Raw genomic sequence first — 24,427 nt, 5'->3', positions numbered from 1 at the left:
CAAGGTAACCTTTGATGTTTCTCAGTGCTTCACCCTACACTAAACAGAATACATACGAGTACCACTCTATCAGATTCACGCGTTCGTGGTCCTGATCAACACTTAAACTGTACCATTACCATTTATCTTACACCCACGTACTAGTTATATATCTAGAACTAGTTTCTACTCCACACTTGGCCTTCTGACACTCACGGTGCTCTCTCTATGAAATTACCCATACTAGACGCCTTTTGCCAGAGCGCATTTCGGATAACGAGACAAAATTCACAAATCATTGAGAGAACTGCTATTAGTTTATTGGCATCAGTAAATAGCAAGAAGATTTTTTAATAAAAAAACGTTCATTAATTATTTACGCGTTACACTTGTATTTACATAAATTATTACCACCATGGATTAGTTCATACTAACTTATGACACCCTACCTTTGATTCTTTGCCTTTGCGCCGGCCAACTATGAACGCTAACCACTATGGGACCCCTTAGATCTAAAGATAACTAGCGGTTTACCAATATGGAAACCGTTCTAAGATGGCCGCCATATTAACCACACTATCATCAAGGCATGAGCAAAGGGAATAATCCCCTCCTTCCACAGTCACGAGCACGTGACAGACGCCGTTAAATTAAACCCGAGTATGGCTAACAACGTTTACCTCCCGGGACCCGGTGGACGGGGTAGGTCAACGATTCTGCTTCAGGCGCCACAACTGTAAGTACGACCTCACATTGCTCTGATATCACTGACGCCTGTATTATTTTGACACCCCATAGAAACCCTTCCTACACTGTTGGCTTTAGAAGGGATTAGGGAAGCTATGACCCCGCTAGCGCTTTAACTCGTAATAAGACCAGGGGAGACTGGGATATAACAAACGTTCACGAGCAGTTTACTCACCCAATAGAGCAACCTTCTGGTTTACTTGATCCCCCTTCCCCCTCACATTTACTGGGTTGAACGCTGATTTCCACACCAACTTTTCCAACTACGAATTAGACCATACTTATGGGAATGGCTGAGAGGTTTGTGCACTGTCACTTGACATCAACTGCTAGGCTACCTCTATTCGAACATATACATCAGTATGTAACTTTAGGGAGAGCCGCTTTAACGGTCTCTGCCTCGAATTCTATATATGTTACACACCCCTAATATAGGAAGAAACACTTAAACTATTATGACATAAATACCATATGCCCCACACTATTCCACTGTGTGAACCAGCTATAACAACAGTTTTTAGCCCTCAGTTGACACACCTACGAACAATTAAAGTCAGTTTTGTGCATCCAGTAGGACCTTTGGTATTTAGAACAGACAGGGAGAGACCATGTATTTGGCATGTATTTACAGACAGTTCTTACACCCTCTATGTGAATTATCTCTCTATCTAGTTCTACAATTACAGGAATCATGCGCTATGCATATCCCACCAGGTACTGTTGAAGCCTAGGGTTTTTACTGATTAGGGTGAGTATCTTATTTTATTTATATTTTTATTTTTTGCTGCAGCACGGATTTTCCATAGGGGCTTAGAGTCACACCAGCTCACTGTGGAGATCCACCACCTGTTTGTGAATAGAATTGTTTTAATCTGTCAACGTAATTACGCTCACTTCACGTGTGTTTTAGATTAGAAATCAGAGACACTGGTAGATTGTGTTGTTACTTAAATTGTACTACTCAACCCTGAACGATATATATATATTTTGTCTTCCAACAACAGGTAGATCCTGGTACTTTAACCATTAAACACCACCATCGTGAGTAGAAAACCTACCACATCACTTTAGGTGTAGATAGTTATTAATTTTCTAGGTCCTGAAGAATCGCGAGGAGATTATTCCAATAGCGAGAAACATGTTGACCAACACTTAGCTACACAAGGTACTACGCGACACAAGACATTACACTCGATCTTGTACCTTGGTACTTGTTTATATTTAGGGTAGGAGACCCCCAGAATAAAATACTTGTTTACTTCGGTACTCCCAATCCTATTTTAAACTCACTATTTTTTCTGCTGCCCCCTTACCCGCACTTCACCATACAGCTTTCGGATATAAAGATCTCCGACAAAGAGCCCCTATTACTGGGAGCCCGTCGGGTATTGCACTGCCGTACCGACGAGGAGCAGCCCAGATGATGAAGCATGACACCTGCAAGGGTGTGTGAGGGCATTATTATCCGATATATGGATCCCCTACATTGACCTCAGTCAGTCAGAATGTGCATTTCCTATCTACCCTGACTCTGTACTTCTCTGATAATGAGGAACAGCATAACCTTCTTGTAAAAAATCTTTAAGTACATTGCCATATGTCACAAAATGTTCAGACTTTAGTTGTGCTACAGATAACACACTGTCAATGTACTACATGTTACAATTTTTGTTAAACTGCGTTGACTTTCATTTATTTGGTTCTTAATATAATTTTGCAACAAGATTATGCACCTGTTTATTAAATTTCTGTGCCATTTTTGTGAAAGTTTATGCTTTTCATTCTAAGTATTAACAATTGAATGTGGATGTTACTGTTGGATATCATTAGATAATTCAAAGATTATTATCACTGCACATACAGATGAAACACTTGTTGGCACTTTCATTACACTTTCACAAAGGTGTCATTTCCTGCCCTAACTATTTGGTGCCTGCAGCCTGTTGCTGGGTCACATGACTGGGTCTACTTGTCCTTTGTGTATTCCTCCCAGACAGCCACATAATAAAGGAGTTAGGTGTACCTGGACAGGTACTAAATAGCAGGATGGGGGGAGATGGTCACAGCACCACTTGCAAATCAATTGGTTGAAAACCTGCTTTCACATAAAGAAATTAAAAATAGGCTATTGTGTCTGCAGCCAGCCTGAGCCAAGACAGAGAGAGAGGACATTTCAAGCACTTCAAAGGGACTCTCGAGAACGTTCTACTTCAAAGATGGGACCAGGTACAAAAATAGCACTGTGAGAAGTTGAACCCCTGGGACCACCCTTTAACCTGTATTTTGTCACGCCATTTTCACAGTATGCTCTCATGGCATCAGGAAACCTATAACAGAAACGAAAAAGGGGTTAAACCGCTCCGTACCAAAGTCATCCAAACAATGAAAGGCGGCTGTTTCTTTAAATAGTGAGGGGGGGTCAGTAAAGGGAAGAGCCAATCCTGCGGAGGCTGGCTGGTAGAAAAGGAAGCATAAAAACCAGAAGGGAGGTCCAGGAAGAGGAACGCCAACAGTGAGAGAGAAGGAAATGAAGCAGCCCGAGAAGAGAGGTATGCTCCTCTGGACAACATGAAGCAGCAGAAGGCAGCAGCCACTCAGTATTCCGGTGGAGAAGACATCAAGCAGCAGAGACAGGACAAATCAGTCCTCAGGAGTGAAGAAGGCGAGTCCTGGTCAGAAGAGTGGTAGATTGCCCCCGAGCATGCTGTCCTGCTGCCACAACTCCGGAGAGTTGCAGCGAAGCATGTGAGTACACGAGCTAGAATGCTGTGGTTCTTCACAAGGAGGGAGGAGGGATCGGGAGGGAACCTTACTTGCATGGAGTTGTTGGAGTAAGAGCTACTAAATTCGTTTTTTATATAACACACATGTTACTGAAGGGCACTACATCTCTCTGAAGGCACTGGGACAGATACAGAAAAGCAGACAACTATTCCCTTTTTATTTAAAGGCAAATAAATGAAGGAAACCTCTGGATCCACTGATGATAGATTTACGTTTCCCCTGAAGTCCCAAGACTCTAAGAGATACAGAGTTGCCATTTATACTCCAGATGGGGGGGGGGGGGGCGGTATCATTTAAAAGAGAAGTCAGATAGGTCATCTGTTCCTCTCTCCCTCAGCCCTGTAAATCCCATTCTTGATTTTACAGTGAGTAAATTCTTACAGCTGCATTTATGTTATCCAAAATTCCATGGTTCCTCCACATCTGAAGACCTAGAAGGCGACAAAGAAAAGGAATAAAACAAAACACTATCATTCCAGAAAGACTCCCCACAACCTTATATATATGTTTTCATGCGCAACAAACACCATTGTGAAAGAAACCAAGTCTCCTTGGTTATACATCCATCCCAGTCTACTACAAGCACTCTCATACCCTGTCTAGAAATAAGCAGGGTGATCTGTCAGGGGCCTAGGTAAGTAAAACTGGGACAAGACTTGATAACTGGGGCGTAATATAAACAAGAGATTACCTGAATGCTGGATGGGAAATAGGACAGAAACGGAGGACTGAAGCAGGTTGGAGCAGGTAGTGAGTAGGGAACTAGAAGTCTGCAGAGAAAACACAACAGGAAAGTAAAGGAGGCAAATGATAGACAAACTATTATAAATTATAATTTGGCTGCTCCTTGAGATTGATCTCTCTGTGAGGTGAAAAGATCGTACACGAAAGCAGGGAGTAGATTAACCTCAAAGAGTTCCAGTAGACATGCAGCAGCTCTATGCAGAAGGAGTGCAGGGTGGTCCTATGTGACAAAGGCATAAGCTGTGGATTCTAACTAGCATGCTAGGAAGCTAGGACAATCATAATTACAATATAACTATAACACAGAACAACAAGGAACAGAACAAAGAACGCCAAAACAGAAACTGGGCCCAGGGAAAAACATGACTGGAATTAGAGCCAGGAACAGGACAGTAATGAATAGAGCTCAAATACTAAAAACATGGCTAGGAAAGATCTACACTCAAAAAAGGCAAGACAAAAATCTGTAGACAAACAGGAACACAGAACTCAAGGCAAGGACTCTGCATGTAACAGGGCAGATCATAAAGTGTGTAGATATGAGGACTATAGTCAAGAGCTAACAAAGGAAAAGAGATGCAGGAAAACAAGTGATAGAAACAGATACTACAAATAGCCATAAGCAGGTAAATGGGTACAGGAAATTAGGGAAACAGATTAAAAGAACAAGCCTGTAATAACAGCAGCAGGGACATAACAGAGCAGAAGAAGACTGCACAAAGGTCATATGTTGCATTCTCCGCTCACAGGGCTGAAATAGCTGAAGGCTCAGGGTAGGAGCACAGGTCCAAGGAATTAATCAGGTGCATGGAATCAGGGAACCAACAATGAAGTGAAGGGTGAGCTGGGGCTTGTAAGAGAGGAGACAAAGAGAAACCAGAAGACAAAAGAAAGAGAAGAGGAAAGTCTGGAATGGATTATTACTAGAGGATCCACAAACCAATCTAGTGCACAAGAAGCCATGACCAGGATGAGATCTAGGAAGGGTTTGAAGATAGAGGGAACTACAAGGACCATAATGCATCAGGGACCTGGGACAGAAACCTGCACAACAAAAGTGAAGCAAAACTATGGTTAGCGTTCATGTATTTATTGACTTATACTGATATGAAAGCAGGCTTATGAAAGGCCCTTGTGAGTGACATCTAGTGGCAGGATGGCAAAATGCTGACAGACCCACTCTTTAGTTCACTTTGTGGATCATCTGAAGGACTGTCAGAGGGCTGCCTGCTTCTGTGGCCTGCTGTGTAATTCAGAAGACTGCTTTGCTGCATCTGGAAGGACTGTTCTGCTACCTGAAGCCTGCCTTTAACCCTCAGAAGCCCACCCTTGTGCTTGAGCCTTTTATCACAGCTTGAAACCAGGGCTACCAGAGTGATTCCAAGGGCTAGCTGGCTGACCTCCTGATCAGAGCCTCAGAGACAGAAAAAGATCCATCTATCTAGAACTGACACCTGGACCCAGCCTGGGTGAGTCATGACCATCCAAAGGGTGTCTCTCCAGACCTGGACCCTTGGAAGTGGTGCTAAAAGTTCCCAGATAGCCAAAATCCAAAACTTGGGACTTCAATTTTTTTGGCTACAAATTGCACTGAGAATGGAGAAGAGACTGGAACCTACCTGCCTGTTGACAACGGGTGGAGTGCTTACCCTTAGAGAGAACAGTTTTCCTGACTGAGCAGACACAACACCCTCTGGTAAGCCTAAGTTAAGAGCATATCTCTCTCTTGTACTTTTGGTCTTATCCAGGGGGTGCTGTTTGTCTTAGCGGATTCTGTGTCTCTGAGTGCCCTCTGACCCCTAGTAACAGCCCTTTGCTTTTCGCTTATATCTGGCTATGTACAAGAATTTCTCATCTTTAAACACGTGTAAACAGCCGTTTAGTCAGGTGTCGTGTTCTTCACTGTTCACACGTTTGATATTACGGATGTATATTTTTTTTAGGTATATGTGGCTTTGTGGTTAACCTGTGTGACTATTGCGGATATATATATATATATATATATATATATATATATATATATATAGATATATATAGATTTTAGCCTCGGTGGCACTGTGGGGTTAGGAAGATTTCGTTTTACGCCGGTGTGGCGAGCCTACTGTGTAGATAATGGCCAAAAGCTTACTGTGTGGATAATAGCTTGTGAAAACTAAAACCTATTCAAGTGTGCTTACGAAGATTTAGTTTTACACCTGTGTGGCGAGCCCATTGTGTGGATGATGGCCACAAGTTTACTGTATGGATAATAGCTTGTGAAAACCTAAACTTAAAGAACAAGGGACGCCTTCCATTCTGCTTAGCTATCAGTAAAAGGAAGTGTTTTGTTTCCTGTGTTCTCTGAATTCAAGTTAAACGTGAGGGCGTTTATTTTTAGTCTAGCAATGTTATTTTATACAACATCATTTTTTTTGTCATAGTCAACATATATATATATTAGGCTTTATATCTTGTATAGTATAGTTGAAGTGCGATTATTCTGTGGTCTCATTCTTTTCTTGTGCTTTTTAGGTCTCGCCTGACCTAGCACGTGCGCTGGACTGGCGAGCCTAGAGCTACAGTGCATGTGCGCGGGCACGCGCACCGCGCTTTACCGCGATTACTTTCACTTATGCGCCCGCACGGCCGCTTGGCATAGCCAATAGGTCTCGCTTTGGGGACCTTATAAGTATTTAGTTATGCAACTGTTGCATGGCAAAACACTTATAAGGTCCCAAAGGCAAGACCTATTGGCTATGCCAATGCTTTTTTGGCATACATTGTGGTTCCTTTTTCATGTATCCGTGCATGGTGCACCAATTTTTTATAGATATATATTAGTGAGATCACCAATAAATTAAAGTGTAGAATGGTTTTTATTTGAACATTGTTGCATTATTGTGAACAAGTAATATTATATAGTTACCACTTGTCCTTCCTTAGCCCTGTCTGACCCCTGTGGCACAGCGCCACATTTAACTAGTGCAAGTCACCTCCAAGTAATTGACCAAGTTATGAATGACAACCTACCCCAAATGCTGAAATTGTCTTGCACACTTTGAATGATCGTCCTGTGTCCATTTTCAACAGCATCACAGATACATTGTCCCCTATAAGCCAAAATCACAGCGACCTTATTTCAATAGTGTGGAATAAATTGTGAGTACATCCCACACCCACAGTAGAAGTAAGGCTGTCCACAATTGATTTAACTCAGCTGCCCATTGTTTGCAGAGCTCATGCTAACACCCTCACTCCAGCCTACAAGTTCCAGATGTCACACATCCTGACCTGCCTCATCTTCCTGAAGACACGCGTTATACACCATTCCTACCACCATCCTCCCCAGTGGTGATTAGCGATTGGGTGTCCTCCACTGGATCAGCTTACTCCTCTTATTCAGTAGAGCCCAGCGAGGCCGCCCAAAACCCCGATATAGTACGCTCAGAGATACCCATATCTAGCTCTGCCACTGTACCAGATCAAGAAGACTCTCGAGACACACACTCACCGCTATTTCGTGCTCTCTTAAGGAGTCCACCAAGAGATCCAGAGTCCAACTCTGCCCCATTCTAGGTAATGAGCAGTGCAACACAGAACTCAAGCACAACGCCAGCAGGTCCTACAAAACCACAGATCACTGTATATTTAATTAATGGACATATTATAGGGCTATCAAGGGGTTATCCTGCCTCCTTCATTCCAGTTACACCTCTAACGAGTGCTGTCCTCTTGACAGTATTTGACGTCCTGGGCATTGATGTCACCCACAAATGACAAGTCAGGCTCACAGTAATTCCCAAGTACATTACGCAGGTACACCTCACAACTACTCATTAAACGCAGTACAAACTACTATACAGGGACATTCAGGTGGCACACGTATAATAAATAAACACATGCCTCACTCTGCAAACAGCCCGCCCTTAGTGCACCCCCATTGTCCTCCTGCAATTGGTGGTTTCACACTAGCAGACCCATGAACAGAATTGTGAGCTGTACAGTGTACGAAACACTGAATAAAATGTACATATTGTGTTAGTAGCTCCAGGCTTGGAGTTACCCGCAGTATTATCCAGTTCATGGCCAAGAAATCCAGTCCAAAGTAAGATTGCTGTTGCCTGTTTTAGCAACCAGCTTCATTTTCCTGGTTTCTCTCAGGAATTAAAAGAGAGCATATACCTTACCGTCCTTCAGGCGGTAGGAGAAGAACTTGTAAGGGACCTCGATCAAAGCATTTGAAGGGAAGAAGCATAATTAGGGTGAGTGTCCCCACAGCAGTACACCAGCTTTTTATTGAAGCATATTCCACCTTATACACTAAATACATTAGTATGGCCACTCTCTTACAATATGTATTGCAAAACTTTGCAGATCAAGAACAGCACATAATCAAACACTGTAAAGAACTCCACAAGTACACGAAAAATTTGACTCACCCTTGGCCACTCGAAGGAACTTTTGTTCGTATAGTGTTAGAACACGCCATGACATTCCTGGAAGCGAAATATTCAGGGTCCAAACTCAAAAAACGTAAAAACACCCTAGCATTATTTAGCATTTTCAAAGAAACAGCTGAACCCACTTTAATGCCCACCACCCCTCCACCGGCGTATCATGTAGGAGCAATGTACCCTTAACTTCACATAGACTCAGACATAGGGCCAGCATTAAATACCAAAGCTCCAGTGGGAATGTATCCTGAAACAGCTATCAATATGGATTTAGAGCCCAGATCGAATGACCAAACTGCCATAGGCTACTCTGGCATAAGCCTAGGAGACACCGTTCATCCACAAAGTGATCAGTCACTGGATAGCACCTTAACACCACCATCCCTCACTACCTAGAACTCAACAGTAGAGGCCGCAGTGGCAGGACTGCCAGGCCAGAAAGACGCACTCTTTACGCTCAAACTCACACCGGCGCACAATAATATCGCACAACAATTAGAAGAGAATGAAGACTGCGATAGACAATCCCATGCTTCGCACTGGCTCTCACACACCCCACGTTCTAGTTCTCAACTCATCTTTCGGTGGAGAGCAGCACCACCTACCTGCTGACCAACCGCCAGTCCTTCATAAGGAATGTAGGGCTGGTAGGCAAGACTCACCTGAAGTAATTACTGAATTAGAGATAAAGGAATGGTTGCGTGACCACGCACAACAGTCCACTGCTTCCGTCCCTGAGCAGCCTATCACCACTGATTCACCACACTGAACACCAGCACCCTCCCAACCCACAATGACAACTAAAATAGGAAACCGCCGTCAGCTGCCTTTTGCCAATGTGAGAACAGGTCCCTACTGTTGGATCACCCTACTATTAACATGCATCCTAGGGAAAGAGGACAGGACCTACCTAATGATGTATTTTCTCAGGCACCCTTCAATGGTTGGAGAAGTGGGCGACATCTAAATACAAGTACCAATGGTGTCACATTTAATGAGCCAAGCACTGCTGTGATACCAGAAAGTAGGTAGCCTGGCCCCACTGCTAATGCTAAAGCTGTGAGACGCATATCACTGAAACTAGAACAAGCATGCCAACACATTATGAAGATTGCTCATTTGTCGGATGGTATTACAATCACACCTCCCCAGTCTCAAAAGGATGCAGGGCCAGACACACAGTTACAGCAGACACTGCACACAGACGTTCCTGAAATAACACAGGGTACGACTGGACAGCACAGGACTGAAGAGTGCATTTCAAACATGTCGCAGACGCATGCCCCCACTATTGATACGAACCCCTTTCTTCCACCCAAACCGTTAAAGCCCACCCCCAACTTAATGACCAACCCAGAACAGAGGAAAAGGACAGAAATAGAGCAATTGAAAATTTTAGGGATGCATGGTAGGCAGTATGATGTCACAGGCACAGCGTCACTACGGGGAACAACCTTTACAACGCAACTTTTACAACGCACTACCTTTACAACGCATTTTTTACAACGCATAATCCATTACAACGCATGACATTACAACGCATGACACTACAACGCATTTTTAAAAACTACCTTTACAACGCATTCCATTACAACGCATACTACCATTACAACGCATACCATTACAACGCATAATATTACACTACACTATCCAACACTTACCCTACTGTTGCACCCCCTGGAGTTAGAATAGTAATTTTTACCCCTACACTATCCAACACTTACCCTACTGATGCACCCCCTGGAGTTAGAATAGTAATTTTTACCCCTATACTATCCAACACTTTCCCTACTGATGCACCCCCTGGAGTTAGAATAGTAATTTTTACCCCTATACTATCCAACACTTACCCTACTGATGCACCCCCTGGAGTTAGAATAGTAATTTTTACCCCTATACTATCCAACACTTTCCCTACTGATGCACCCCCTGGAGTTAGAATAGTAATTTTTACCCCTATACTATCCAACACTTACCCTACTGATGCACCCCCTGGAGTTAGAATAGTAATTTTTACCCCTATACTATCCAACACTTACCCTACTGATGCACCCCCTGGAGTTAGAATAGTAATTTTTACCCCTATACTATCCAACACTTACCCTACTGATGCACCCCCTGGAGTTAGAATAGTAATTTTTACCCCTATACTATCCAACACTTACCCTACTGATGCACCCCCTGGAGTTAGAATAGTAATTTTTACCCCTATACTATCCAACACTTTCCCTACTGATGCACCCCCTGGAGTTAGAATAGTAATTTTTACCCCTATACTATCCAACACTTACCCTACTGATGCACCCCCTGGAGTTAGAATAGTAATTTTTACCCCTATACTATCCAACACTTTCCCTACTGTTGCACCCCCTGGAGTTAGAATAGTAATTTTTACCCCTACACTATCCAACACTTACCCTACTGTTGCACCCCCTGGAGTTAGAATAGTAATTTTTACCCCTACACTATCCAACACTTACCCTACTGTTGCACCCCCTGGAGTTAGAATAGTAATTTTTACCCCTACACTATCCAACACTTACCCTACTGTTGCACCCCCTGGAGTTAGAATAGTAATTTTTACCCCTATACTATCTAATACTTACCTTAAATGTAATTTAATATTATGCGTTGTAATGGTATGCGTTGTAAAGGTAGTATGCGTTGTAATGGTAGTGCGTTGTAAAGGTATTTTTTTAAAATGCGTTGTAGTGTCATGCGTTGTAATGTCATGCGTTGTAATGGATTATGCGTTGTAAAAAATGCGTTGTAAGTGCATGCGTTGTAATAGTGTGCGTTGTAACGTCATACATCCCGTCACTACGATCTGTCAGACATAGGAGCAAACTCAGGATGATGCTTAGCAAAGAAATGCCATCACTGTATACCAGATTGACACCTGATGAGATGGTGACACTTAGAGAGGATTCTGACTTTTATGTCAAACCTTTCTCTGATAATTTGCCAGACTGCACTAGCAAAGAGACATTTCCATGGCCAAGAGGAGGGTCCTTCCACCCTCAACATTTGGCCACGGCCCAAGACTACATTGTACATAGAGAGGAAGAAGATTGGAACTATGCCTATACGGCAGCCAGTCTCAAAGTATGGCAGAAATACGCACATGAATATGACCCTACCCTGTATACATCCCTGGACGTACCAGCCCCTAGGGTAACATGCCAAATGCCTCTACTGTTCAAATGCGCAAATACCCCGCCTGTCTACACTCCATGGACTCAAATGGACAAAGACAATTTAAGGAAACAACTCCCCCCCCCCCCCCGACTGAGGGCGCTGGCAAATGGATAGCGGCCCTGGAAAAGAACACTGCAGGTTGCAACTTAGGAATAGGGGATATGAAGAGACTGCTCATCTCCATCATGGGAGAGGAAGCAGAGGACATATTCAAATGTGTCAGCAATAACAAAATAACAATAACAGAAACACAATACGATGGGGAGACATTTAACAAAAGAAGAGCATACATCTGGACCCAATTGAGTAGAAAGTTTCCGGATATCCCAGACATTGGGTCACTTATGTCACAGACACTGCAACCAAATGAGGGCCCTGCCGATTACATTTCAAAACTGATGGAAAAATGGCATCAGGAGATCGTAGATAAATGGAACGCGTCAGGAGAGAACAGTAGGCTTTTCTACCATGTGGTAAAGAGAGGACTACCAACAGACATACACGACAAATTAGATGGAGTTGTAGCAATGGAAGAAAAACCATGGCCAGAGATGCAGGACCACATTATCCATTTCTGCAAAAAGAAACAGGAAAAGGACAGGAATAGACAATTAGCTATTGAAAACGCGGCAGCAAAGTTAGTGCAGCAGAAGCTTAATAAGAAAAAAGACCCCCCAGACATGGTCATGCTCTCCTCACCAGTCAACCAAATGACTGCCATCACCAATTTTCCACAAAATGCCCTAAATGCATTAGCGGGTAACACACAGATAGCTGCACCACCCATACATGCACAGCCCTTGCAGCCCCCCAAGGCTATGTACAACAACAGTCATACGGCAATGCCCAGCAGCAACCATATTATGGCAACCAACAGATGATGCCTAGAAATACAGGCATGCCTGGCAGAGGAAGAAATAGAGGAATGGGACAACAAAGATACACACAACAGACAGACCCACGGGCATGCTTTTACTGTCACCAACCTGGACATTTTGCAAGAGAATTCCAGAAAAGAATGTAATTTGAGAATATGGCGCCAGCCAGGGGACCCCTACAGATACAGCCCATCCAGTACCAACAACAGCAGCAAGTACAGCCACAGGAGACTCAGCCCCGAGTAATATACTCTTACCTCCCACCCGCACAGCCACAGCCCATGCAGCAACAATTGCAGCTGCAAGCCCCTACCATGGCCCAAGTGCAAGTACAGACCCCACAGGTTCAACAACAAGTACAACAGCCACAGACACCTGTATACCAAATGACGCCCCAAGCTCAAGCATTCACGCCTCTGGGAGGCACAGTACTGACCCCTACCAATACATTTACGCAGGGCACCATCCAGCAGTACCAGGCTGGAGGGTATTCTGGTTAGGACAGCCCACAGACAACTCTTGTATTTCCTGTTTTGTTGTGCATAACTAATGTCAGAGAGGATCCCATTGTGTTTGTCACAATAAACAACAAGACCTACAGTTTTCTGATTGACACTGGTGCAACTTATTCCTGTATCACAGGTTAAGCACTGCCCATTTCCAATCAGATTGCGGACACTCAAGGATTTTCTGGGTCAATAGAAAGGGTCCCCTTCACCAAGCCAGTACCAGTACAAGTAGGTGGTATATGCGTGGAGCAGTGTCTGCTCTACTCACCACGGTCCCTAGTGAATCTCTTGAGCTGTGACCTTATGGCTAAGTTAAATATGTCCATCCATTTTGATGAGAAAGGAACAATGATTTGCTCCATTCCCGGTACCCCTCTGGCAAGGATGATGGCACTCACTGTGGACTCCTCCTTCAAAGATCAAATAAGAGCCCGCCCAGTGGATGAACAAGCATTCTCCACTGCGGTACATATCATTGTTGCTAACCCACCAGAACTGCACGGCTGCACTGTCCAGCTCCCAAAGGAGTTTCTCTTTTGCCCACAGTGCCAGAATTCCCAAGTACCAGGCACACACATGATCTTAGACATACATGCTCTTGAAATTACATCCACGTACGGGGCATTCCAAGCAATTGATGACTACGCCCACTCCTGGGCCTGCATCATCTTCATTGAGCCTGGACAATTAGTGAGACACATTTCAGATGACCAACTCTTTGGCGATCCAGAAGAATACTAGAAAATTGTTTACTTAAATGTAGTTCCCCTCTCTGTAGCGATAGAAATAAGGACACCAACACCACCCACACAAGTTGACAACATACAAGACTCAGACCTAGGTCAGGTACTCAACCATCTGTGGAAAACAGGTCCAAATGATGTAGGCCTCATTCGATCAGTTGCACCATTCGAAGTGACACTAAAACAGGGTGCCATACTATCAAGAATGCGCCAGTACCCCTTGTCCAAGGAAGCAGAGGAGGGTATTGCCCCCACCATACAAGCATTACTGGATCAGGGAGTGATATACCCCTGCATTTCATCGTGCAACACGTGTCTATTTCCGGTATGCAAGGGCAAGACAAACCAATAGCATCTAGTTCATGACCTCCACGCCCTTAACAGCATTGTAGTTCCGGAATTACCCATTGTTCCCGACCCCTAAGTGATACCCGCCAATATTCCCCAAGACGCGCAATATTTCTTTTTCATTGACCTGAAAAATGCCTTTTTTAGTGTCCCATTGCACCCCGATAGTCAGTACCTCTTCACGTTTACGTTAAAAAATGTTCAGCTCACATACCGAAGGTTAGCTCAAGGCTATTGTGAGTCCCCAAGTGTTTTCAACAGAGTAGTCAAAGTTGATCTATCAAATTTCCAGTGTGAAAGTACCCTGCTGCAATATGTCGACGACATACTGCTCTTCAGTCCAACAAAGCAACAGTGCCGACAGGATACAATTGCTCTGCTCACAACATTAGCACAGAGAGGACATACGGTCGAAAAACAGAAGCTTTAATGCTGTCAGAAAGAAGTACAATAGCTTGGACAGTTACTCTCAGCGTCAGGAAGAAGAGTCACCCCAGACAGAATACAAGCTATACAGGGTACACCTCAGCCCCAGACAGTCAAAGACATGCAGAAATTCCTAGGCCTAGTGAATTATGTCCGACAATGGGTTTTTGATTTTTCCACCATCACCCCTCCCCTGCTAAAAGTTGTAAAAATGGCCAAAGACAGACACAACAAAATAGATTGGACACCTGAAATTATGACAGCCTTCACGCAGTTGAAAGAGGAAATTACAAATGCACCAGTGTTAGGATCCCCTGACTATATAAAATAATTCTACCTTTTCAGCCTCTGTGATGGTCAAGCTATGACAGCAGTCCTTACTCAGAAATACCTCATGGGCCACAAACCCATTGCCTACTTCAGCGGCATGTTAGACTCAGTAATGAAGGGACATTATCCATGTGAAAAAGCATTGGCTGCTGCTGCATTTGCCGTTAAAAAAAGAACCCCCATATTCATGGGTTCCGAGTTAACACTGTACACTGAACATGCTGTTTTTGCAGTAATACAAAAAGCCAAAACAACTTTGACCACACAAAGAGTATCAGATTGCAAAGTCATCCTATAATTGCCATCTCTGAAAGTAGTTAAGTGTCACACAGTGAATCCCGCCATGTTCTTTGCCCACCCCATTGCAAGCACAGATGATGATCCCCTTGACTGTGCCACATACTGTCCAGATGAGTCAGGGACAGCGAAGGAAGACCCCTTGCCAGACAGTACAGTGTACTTCATTTATGGTTCCTCCACCATCGATCAGGAAACAGGGATCAGGCATACAGGAGCTGCAGTGGTTTGAGCACAACAAAATGACTCCTCTGATTCCCTAGACATCGTACAGCAAATAATTCTACCTTCATATTACTCAGCACAAGCGGCAGAACTTGTTGCACTGATCGCTGCCTTGAAAGAGGGAGCAGACTCACGCATCACAGTATATTCAGATTCTGCTTATGTCACAACAACAACACATTCCAGCATCTTGCGATGGAAAAGGCGTGGCTTCCTCAAATCAGATGGCACACCTGTAATGCACAGACAATTGCTCGAAGAGCTGATACACGCTTTGACTCTGCCAACTGAGGTAGCTGTTGTGAAATGTGCTGCACACTTGAATGGCCAAGGCTTTGTCTCCAGAGGTAACGCTCTGGCAGACTGGGCAGCTAAAGCCGCAGCTAGGATCCCTACCCCAGGATGCCTCATATTTCATTTATAAACAAGTAATGACAGGGAAACCAGTCATGCCACAGGCCCTGTAATAGGTAGCTCTATACCAGTTACACCTTCCCACACATGTCTCCCGAGATAACATGACCACTACTTTACAAACTGACTGGTTCATTCCCAATGCCCATGAACTAGTGCAGATTTTCATTAATAAATGTCTCAATTGTCAGCAATACTCACACATCCCTTCATGAAAACAGTTGCATCAACCATACCAAAACCAGATGGCCCTATCAAAGAACTACACATTGATTATGTTGATATGAATGATCGATGCCAGAACTATCACTATCTCATTGTGGTTGTGTGCCCATTCTCACGATGGATCGAAGCTGGACCATGTGTCCACTGCGAAGCCAAAGCAGCAGCTAATTTCCTGCTCCACGAGGTCATCTCGCACTGGGGTTCCCCGCTGCGATTCGCTCTGACAATGGCAGACATTTTTCAAATGAAATCTTTGCCCTTCTCACAACCATGTTAGGAATCAAACATAAATTGACCTCAGTATATCACCCACAAAGCAATGGCATTTTTGAGCACCTCAACGGCCTGCTTAAAGGTAAAATAAGCAAGATAGGTGCAACAATTGGGAAGAAATGGCTCTATTGTTTACCAATTGCCTTATTTGCACTAAAAAATTCTCCCAGCTCCGACCACCACCTCACACCCCACCAGCTTTTTACTAGTCGTTCAATAAATGTGACAGTTCCCTCAACGAGAACCAAAATTGACTCTGAGACTTCTTCTGAGATTATGAAAGCAGAATTGTATGAATATTTGTGTGCCCTAACACATGCTGTACAGTTCCTCTCTACCCAGGTATCACACAGAAAGAACAAGGGCCCCATCTCTCCTGCACTCACGCCCATCCGTCCTGGCATGCAAAATGTTGTCAAGAAAGCTGTTAGGAAGTGGAAGGATCCCAAGTTTGAAGGACCCAATGCTGTCATAGACTCTTCACCAACAGCTGTCCGTATCGCTGAAAGGAAGGCATGGATACACAGGACCAATGTGCAACTCAACCCTGCGCCATCCCAGAACTGATTGATGATCAACTCCAGGAAGGCACCATGTTTCCATTGACTATCACAGAGGAAGAAGAGGGTGATCGCATGGTTGTTTATGACTTCAGTCGCAACAGGAGAACACGCCGCACAGAGATAAATCATGCTAAGTTATGTACCTGTATACTAATATTTTTCCTTTTTTGTGGAGGTATAATGGCAGCTATCAACCTGCTTGCAATGTGGTCCTATCAATGCGCCAAGAACACCTCTGTTATTAAGAAACCAGCTCGTGCAAATGCCACTATGTGCCCCAAGTTGCTTTCTCCCTTGCCTCACAACAGATCCCGTGCCACATCTCCTCAGACAAGCGCCCCCGCCAGTGTAAGGGGTTTTACCCATCCTCTCATTACTGTCAGTCTCAATATGTCCCTCATCTCTCCATCTCCCTTGTCCATTTACAACAATACAGGATGGGATGGTACCGTTGATCTCACCGTATAGCCACCAGCACTCCGCCAATGCCCTTCCCGCCACCACAGAGTCCGTCGATTCGCTATATCTCCCTGCAGAACAAAGCCCCTCGTTCCCCACAAACTCTTGTGGCAGAGGACCGGTTACAAGACATTCCAATACCCCATAGAAATACAGGAGGGTCTAGGACCCATACCAGGTCCAGAGCAGTCTATAACAGATCATTGGGTCCACTCCTCCCTATTAGACAACCTGTGGTATAAAGATATGACAGCAGTGGGAAAAGCGGTAACAAATTAGACCTGCTATGTGTGTTCTTACATCCACAATGCGGTAGGCTCCGACAGACTGATTTTCCCTAAAGAAGTCCAACCAAACATTACGAAATGCCTCCTACACTTATACCTTTGCCGCATACAAGGTCAAATTCAGTTAATTGCAGCCGACATGTCGACAGCATATGTAAACACCACAAAATGGGACTACATTTACAACACAAACAAGGTTGTCTCTGACCCAACTGCCCTCGAGGAAATAATACAGGAGATGCATAGGGCCAGAGTGAGAGACATGGACATTAAGGCACATGTAATCAGGGAATGTAGATGGATCTCATCAACCTGACCCCCAACTCAATGCGGTGGGTCAAAAGGACATGACGCACTCACAGTAAATGACTGCCCACATAAAAAAAGAACAGCGCTATGTCTATGGTCACAGATTTTTTACAACAACAAGTGGAATGGTCCAAGCTTCATGGTATGCAAAGCAACATCTTTAGGCCCCCCCTTGGGTAGATTCAGATTGGGAAGAAGGGATTTACTGGGACGTTGAGAATGAATGTGAAGGAATATGGGCTCAGGAGGGCAGGAGGTATACCTGGGGTGGGAAAGGAAAGTCCAAACATCAAAAAGCATTCAAACTAAAAAAATCCCCTTCTTTGTTTCCTAGGTAATGGCTCTGTACCTTTTGGGCGTAACACTGACTGGAATAAAACTATCTTTAATTTTGATATGCAGTTCGGCACCTCTGCTCTGATGGACTACTACTGGGCTTGTGGAGGATGCCTCTATCTCCAACTACCTCCTCAATGGAATGGCCACTGCTCCTTGGAAACTCTGCATGAAGGGCACCTAGTTGTCCCAACCACCAATGCCTCTCATGTCAATTCACACCCAATGACTGGCAACGTCACCTTCCTCCACCACCACCGGCGATCAGCTCAATACTTTGCAAATGATCCCTATGATGACAATTCCAAAGAATTATTTCTCTTTAACGATGCCCAGGTCTTCTTTGGAGGGCTCGTTCCACTATTCCAGACCAAAGCAAATGCCTGATGGCTTGAGGTAACACGCTATGAAGTAATGAAGGCTATCAACAGCACTAGGGATGGACTAAATGCTATTAGAGAAGAGCTACACCCCTTGAGACTTATGGTTCTAGAGGACCGCTATGTTCTAGACATGTTGACTGCAAAAGATAGTGGTGTATGCCACAGAATAGGAAAATCCTGCTGTACGTTCATACCGGGAAACGACGAGGAAAATGGATCTATCACAAAGGCCATTGAGGAGTTGACCAACTTTGGAAAAAAGATGGCTGATGAAGGAGGTGCCCCTGTAGACATTTTCCTGGACTGGTTCGATCTTTGCTGGATGCCCTCATGGCTGACAGGCATCCTGAAATTGATAATTCCAATAGTGGATATAATGTTTCTTCTGTGTTGCGTCTTTCAGATAGGGAGCCACTGTGTAAAGAGATTCAGCACCAAAAATGGTGGGAATGAATTATGCAAATACATGAACTTACAGGAAGTATGCCAATAGAGGGATTTACAGTGAGACAATACATGAGGACTGAGCACCAGGAGATTGGGATTGGCTAACACGGATAGAATTTATCGAAATAACAACACCAAGTTCACCCCTGCTGCAGAAACAAGCAGACACAGGTCACCAAATTCCTGCTGCTCCCCCACTTCCTCCAGGTAGAAATTTAGTAGAGGCAGACATCACCATAGCTCCTTATGATGCTCTGGTTGACAGATCAGATGGGGAGTACGTCGAATTGAGAGCACAGGTAGATCGGGATTACAGCTGCCCCTATTTTAATGACACCCCTTGGATCATAGCGCAAGGTGAAACACCAGCAAAATATGCTGTTAGAAATTTGTTCAAAAATGAACAAGAGGAGGGAAATGAAGCAGGGTCTTGAATTACCATATAGGACACAACAGGCCCACCTTGCCACATCAGAAACACGAGACACCCCATATAGGCCCCACCTGCAAATCTGTTTAAGTTTACCAAGCTGTCCCTGCTGTTCTTTTTCTGTGATAGGCCCCAAAGTCTCTCTCACAAGACATCTCCTCAGCGAGGCGCAGCTCCCCCATGCAACCACTCCCTCGTTGTGTCAACAGCCTCTGTTCGTCTTGGTCAACAACAGCCCAAAATCCCCCCTCTCCCTCGATGTCCCGCTTACCCACAAAAACCACAAGGAAACGGAACTTAGTAACGTGAGAGGAAAGCGTGGGGCAACAGGTCACTTTCACATCTTCTCATTTCTCCATTTATCATAAATATGTTCGCCAGCTTGCCTTATCGAAACTTACGACAGCTACTTGGCGTATCAATAACACCTGTAACCTTCTAATTTATTCGGCTTTTTTAGGGATTCTGAGAAATGATGCTAAATGATTCCGATAAAGCAAAACCAAAGGAAATGATGGACGGAGTGTTGAACATTGCAAGCACTCACCCCCAGTCAACTGATCTGGGTTTAATCCACCACCGTTCTTTAGCCCACTCTGCCACCCCAGTTCAGACATGGCCATATGCAAATCAGTCTGACCCTGTGCCTCATGGGAACAGTCCAGCCCAAACTGCCAAGCCATGTCTTCCCTGGACCGGAAACAAGCTTCCTAGGACCGGTTTCTGGCATTTCAGCCGTCTTCAGCCAGGCTTGCTTGAGTCCAGTGGCAAAGTGGCGATAAACAATGTCTAAATAGAGACAGGATTTGCGTACCATTGATGTATACAAAATGTCAAAATATAAACTTGCGGTTTAATCTGTTCTGCATTAAACTGCAATAAAAACACCTGCCCACTGTCCACTCGTTGGATTTGCCCTACTGTGTTCGTGAGTCACACGTGGGCTGTCCCCGATCGATTGTTAGTGCACATTATAGAATTCTAGTAATAAATATAGAATATTTGCAAATGTATTTCTAGATAGCATTTCTCTTCACATTTGTTTCAATGCATTTTTCTCCATGTATAATCTAAATGTGTGATTTTCTCACAGCCTTTATCAAAAGATATATTTCTTCCATAATGATTTGAAGTATTCATCATTGTCATATTTTACAAGATAGTGTTCTCTTCTTATTATTGCATTTATGTACTCCATGATATATCCATGCCAGCTTTTTAACATGAACTGTGTTTCATTTTGGTTTTGCTTAGACACTGCATTTCGTTTTTCACTTAAAGTGTTATCTTTTTCACTTCAAGTTGGATGTGGTTTTCATGTAATAAAGTGCAAACAAACCTGATTCAACTTCTATCGTTTACACGTGTATTTTCTCATGTTTTGTAGAACCACCCCCACAAATTAAGCTTCCCTGGTCCAGTGCCCCAGGACCATAAAAGTTCCCCCGAACAAAGAGCAGTTCTTTTGTGATTTAAAATACTAAGTCTTTCTCAAATGACCTTCACTGTTCCACAAACTTGCTTTCCTATGGCTCTGTCATGGTTTGTGTTGTCAGTTCTGACTAGCATTCATGTCTCCCATTACAATCTTCAGGTCATAGTCTGTCATGGCTTTAAGCTCAACTTGCAACTATTGGTAGAATATGTCCTTGAGTATTTCTTCTGTGTTAGTTGTAGGTGAAGAGCACTGGATTTGTTGAACCAGTTTTTTTTATTCTTTTAGTGCAATACATTACTCTCAAAAGGAGACAGTCTAAATTGAAAGTATATAAGTACTGAAGACAGTACAATATTGACAACATTTGATAAAGAGGCAGCCGGTTTGATATACACTAACGGTAACAATAACAATACCAAACGAAAGAGCGAAAGAGCGGTATCCCACATCCGCTCCCTTTGACAAATACCATAATTCCTAGGATAGCGATGTCCCCACAATTTTTGTCTTTAACGGGAACATGAGCAATGTGCTAGTTTACCCTCCCTGCTCCCATTCTGACAGAGTAAGGCATATTGATACACATCAAGGGGAGAAAACAGCCCCTCAGTCAGAGGGAGAGAGGTTCATGGGAACTCAGTGCGTGGAATAATAGAGGCAACTAGCAGGTCAGTATTCATTTGTAAAGTGGTGGAGTTGTGAAATGTACCCCATCTAGGCCACCAGGGAATCCTTGAACATATGGAGGTCATGATGTAGACCATCCCATGAAGTGGCTCTAGGGACTATGTGCAACTCCCAGATCTCCTGCCTCAGTGCCCCACTTGAGGGTTGCCGCTCACCAGTGTTGGATGTTCGGGAGGGTGTGGGACTTCCAGTGCATCGCTATGGACCGTCGGGCTCTAAGTAGGGCCAAGTCTAGTAAACGGTTAGTTTCCATGTGTGCTTTCTTCCATTTAAATGTACCTAGTAACATCCCTTCCCTGACGAGAAACCCTTCGAAGCTGTCACCTCTACCAGTGCCTCTGCTACTATATGCTAGAGCTCTAAATCATATGCTGCATATTGACATTCAGTGCATGGCACTGGGACAGAGCAGAGAAGATTCCAACATTTTATGCAAGCTTGCAGGAGTGAGGTATGCCATATGGAGAGTATTGTGTTGTATATACTGTAATTTAGTATTCCGAGATACCCTCATCAGATAATCTAGGATCCTATTCCACTGTAAAATCTCAGCCTACGTCTAGGGGTGGGCGGAATTTGCGAAATTAACTTTCGCAAATTATCGCGAAAATGTTTAAAATTATCGCAAACAAGCGGAAATATCGCGAAGATGCAGAAGTTTTTTTCCGGCATGTTCACGAGATTTTCTGCATGGTTGCGGGTCGCCAACTTACCCATGTGGTTGCTTGCGGGCGCGGCCATCTTGTTTTGAGTTTTCTCGCGGTGCATGATCGCGAGAAGAAAGACGTGATCGCGCGATGCATGACGTCACTGCGGGCGTGAACTGTCGTGAGACAGCGCAAATGGCTAAAAACAATACAACATCTCATGGAGAACGCGACCGGATCAAGAAAACTTGTCGGCGAACGCAGGGATTCAGGTAAGGCGATCGCGCGTGCGTGAGAATGTATTATTTTATAGCGCGAGCAAGAAACAAATTATCGCCAAGCTGCGGAAACCGGAATTTTTGACATTTTCGCGCTCTCCGCGGAACGCGAAAATGTCAAATTATCGCAATTTCCGCGAACGGAACGAAATTTTCGCCCAGGCCTACCTACGTCCCTGTCCCAACCACAACTCATTGCCTGCAGGGGATCAAGTGTGGTGTGTGCTAGTGCCCACAAAAACCACATAGTAAGCCTGCGCCCACAGCCCATGATGTGAAGGGTATGTACAAGCAGGTGTTGCTCCAGATCCAAAACTACAATGTCCTACAGTTGCACCTTTACAGCCACCAGTCTACCATAGGCAAGGAAATGTCCCACCGGAAGCACTTCCTCCTCCTGTAACTGGTCAAAGGGAATAAGCGCAACCTCACAGAACAAGTCACCTAGCGTGCCAACATTAGCCGCAGCCCAGTTTCCCACGCCTTCACACTTGAGTAGTGCACAGAATGGCTCTATATTGCGTCGGCTAATTGCTGAGGAGTATGGAGTGATCAACGTCATAAGATGCAACAATCTTCAGTAGCTTGCATAGGTGATGCACAGGAGATTGCTGGACTCCCATGGGAGTCGTGCCTTTGGAAGCAACAGGTTGCCTACCACAGCCTGCTCCTGAGTCACAGGCGGAAGACCAAGCTCTTCCATTAGGCAGCCCAGCAGCCAGTTCACAGATCACTGCAGCTGTGCTGCCAAGTAATAATGCTCAAAATGGGATGCCCCTAAACCCCCTGGTCTACGGGCAGTTGTAGTTTCCTGAATGCCACTCGTCTCCCATCCTTGTTTAATATGAAGTTTCCAAGCATGACATACAGAGTCCAGAAGATGGCCCATTGAATATGCACAGGGAGGTTATGGAAAGACTAAAGGAGGCGGGAAGCATTACCATTTTAGAAAGCAATATTCGCCCTTGAACTGTTAGGTGTAAGGTTCTCCGAAATGTCATCTGAGGGCACAGGGAGGATATGGATCTGTTAAGGTTCCCATCAATGAGATCCTGCATATCATGGTATATGAAGATACCCAAGTAGCAAAACATAAGAGGCTCCCTCTTCAATAGGCAGGTGTCCGCAATTAGCTGTTGTGGGTGACAGCCTGCATGGAGCATGAATGCACACAACTTGGTCCAGTCAACCCTTAGCGTGAGGCCTTGTAAAACTCCTCAAGGGTCTTGATGTCACAGACATAAAGGAGTACATCATCCATGTAGAGTGAAACCACATGCACCTCCTTATTCAAAGGAATTCCCCACTCCCTGCCTCACTACCAGAGCTGCTGGGCTAACGGCTCAATTTTGAGAGCATCCAATAGTGGCGAGAGGGAACATTCTAGCCGTGCCCCCCTACTCACCCTAAAAAGGGGTGATATAAGCTGTCTGATTTTCAAACAAGCCTTGGCCTCTGTGTAGAAGAGTCTCTGGAGCCTGCCAGTGATGCCCACCAGGTCTACGACAGAGAAGAGGTAACCACAGTCCACTGTGTTGAATGCCTTTTCTAGATCTAAGAGCAGGCAGGTAGCTTACGGCTATTGGGCTGGAGCCACCTCCATTACTCTG

General features: G+C 44.4%; 1 long non-coding RNA gene across 3 annotated transcripts in view; it reads left to right on the top strand.

The window, feature by feature from the left end:
* LOC146810173 (uncharacterized) overlaps nucleotides 1–20,257 on the top strand; it is a 339,203-nt gene extending 318,946 nt beyond the window's left edge. For all 3 annotated transcript variants that reach the window (XR_014965636.1, XR_014965635.1, XR_014965637.1), the window contains 2 exons: nucleotides 16,881–17,180; nucleotides 18,506–20,257. This is a non-coding gene — a long non-coding RNA (uncharacterized LOC146810173). The remainder of the gene's footprint in view (nucleotides 1–16,880; nucleotides 17,181–18,505) is intronic.
* Nucleotides 20,258–24,427: the final 4,170 nt, after the last annotated feature.

The sequence above is a fragment of the Triturus cristatus genome, chromosome 7 (assembly GCF_964204655.1).
Source record: "Triturus cristatus chromosome 7, aTriCri1.1, whole genome shotgun sequence".
NCBI lineage: Eukaryota > Metazoa > Chordata > Amphibia > Caudata > Salamandridae > Triturus > Triturus cristatus.
This window is presented reverse-complemented; position numbering and strand designations above follow the sequence as displayed.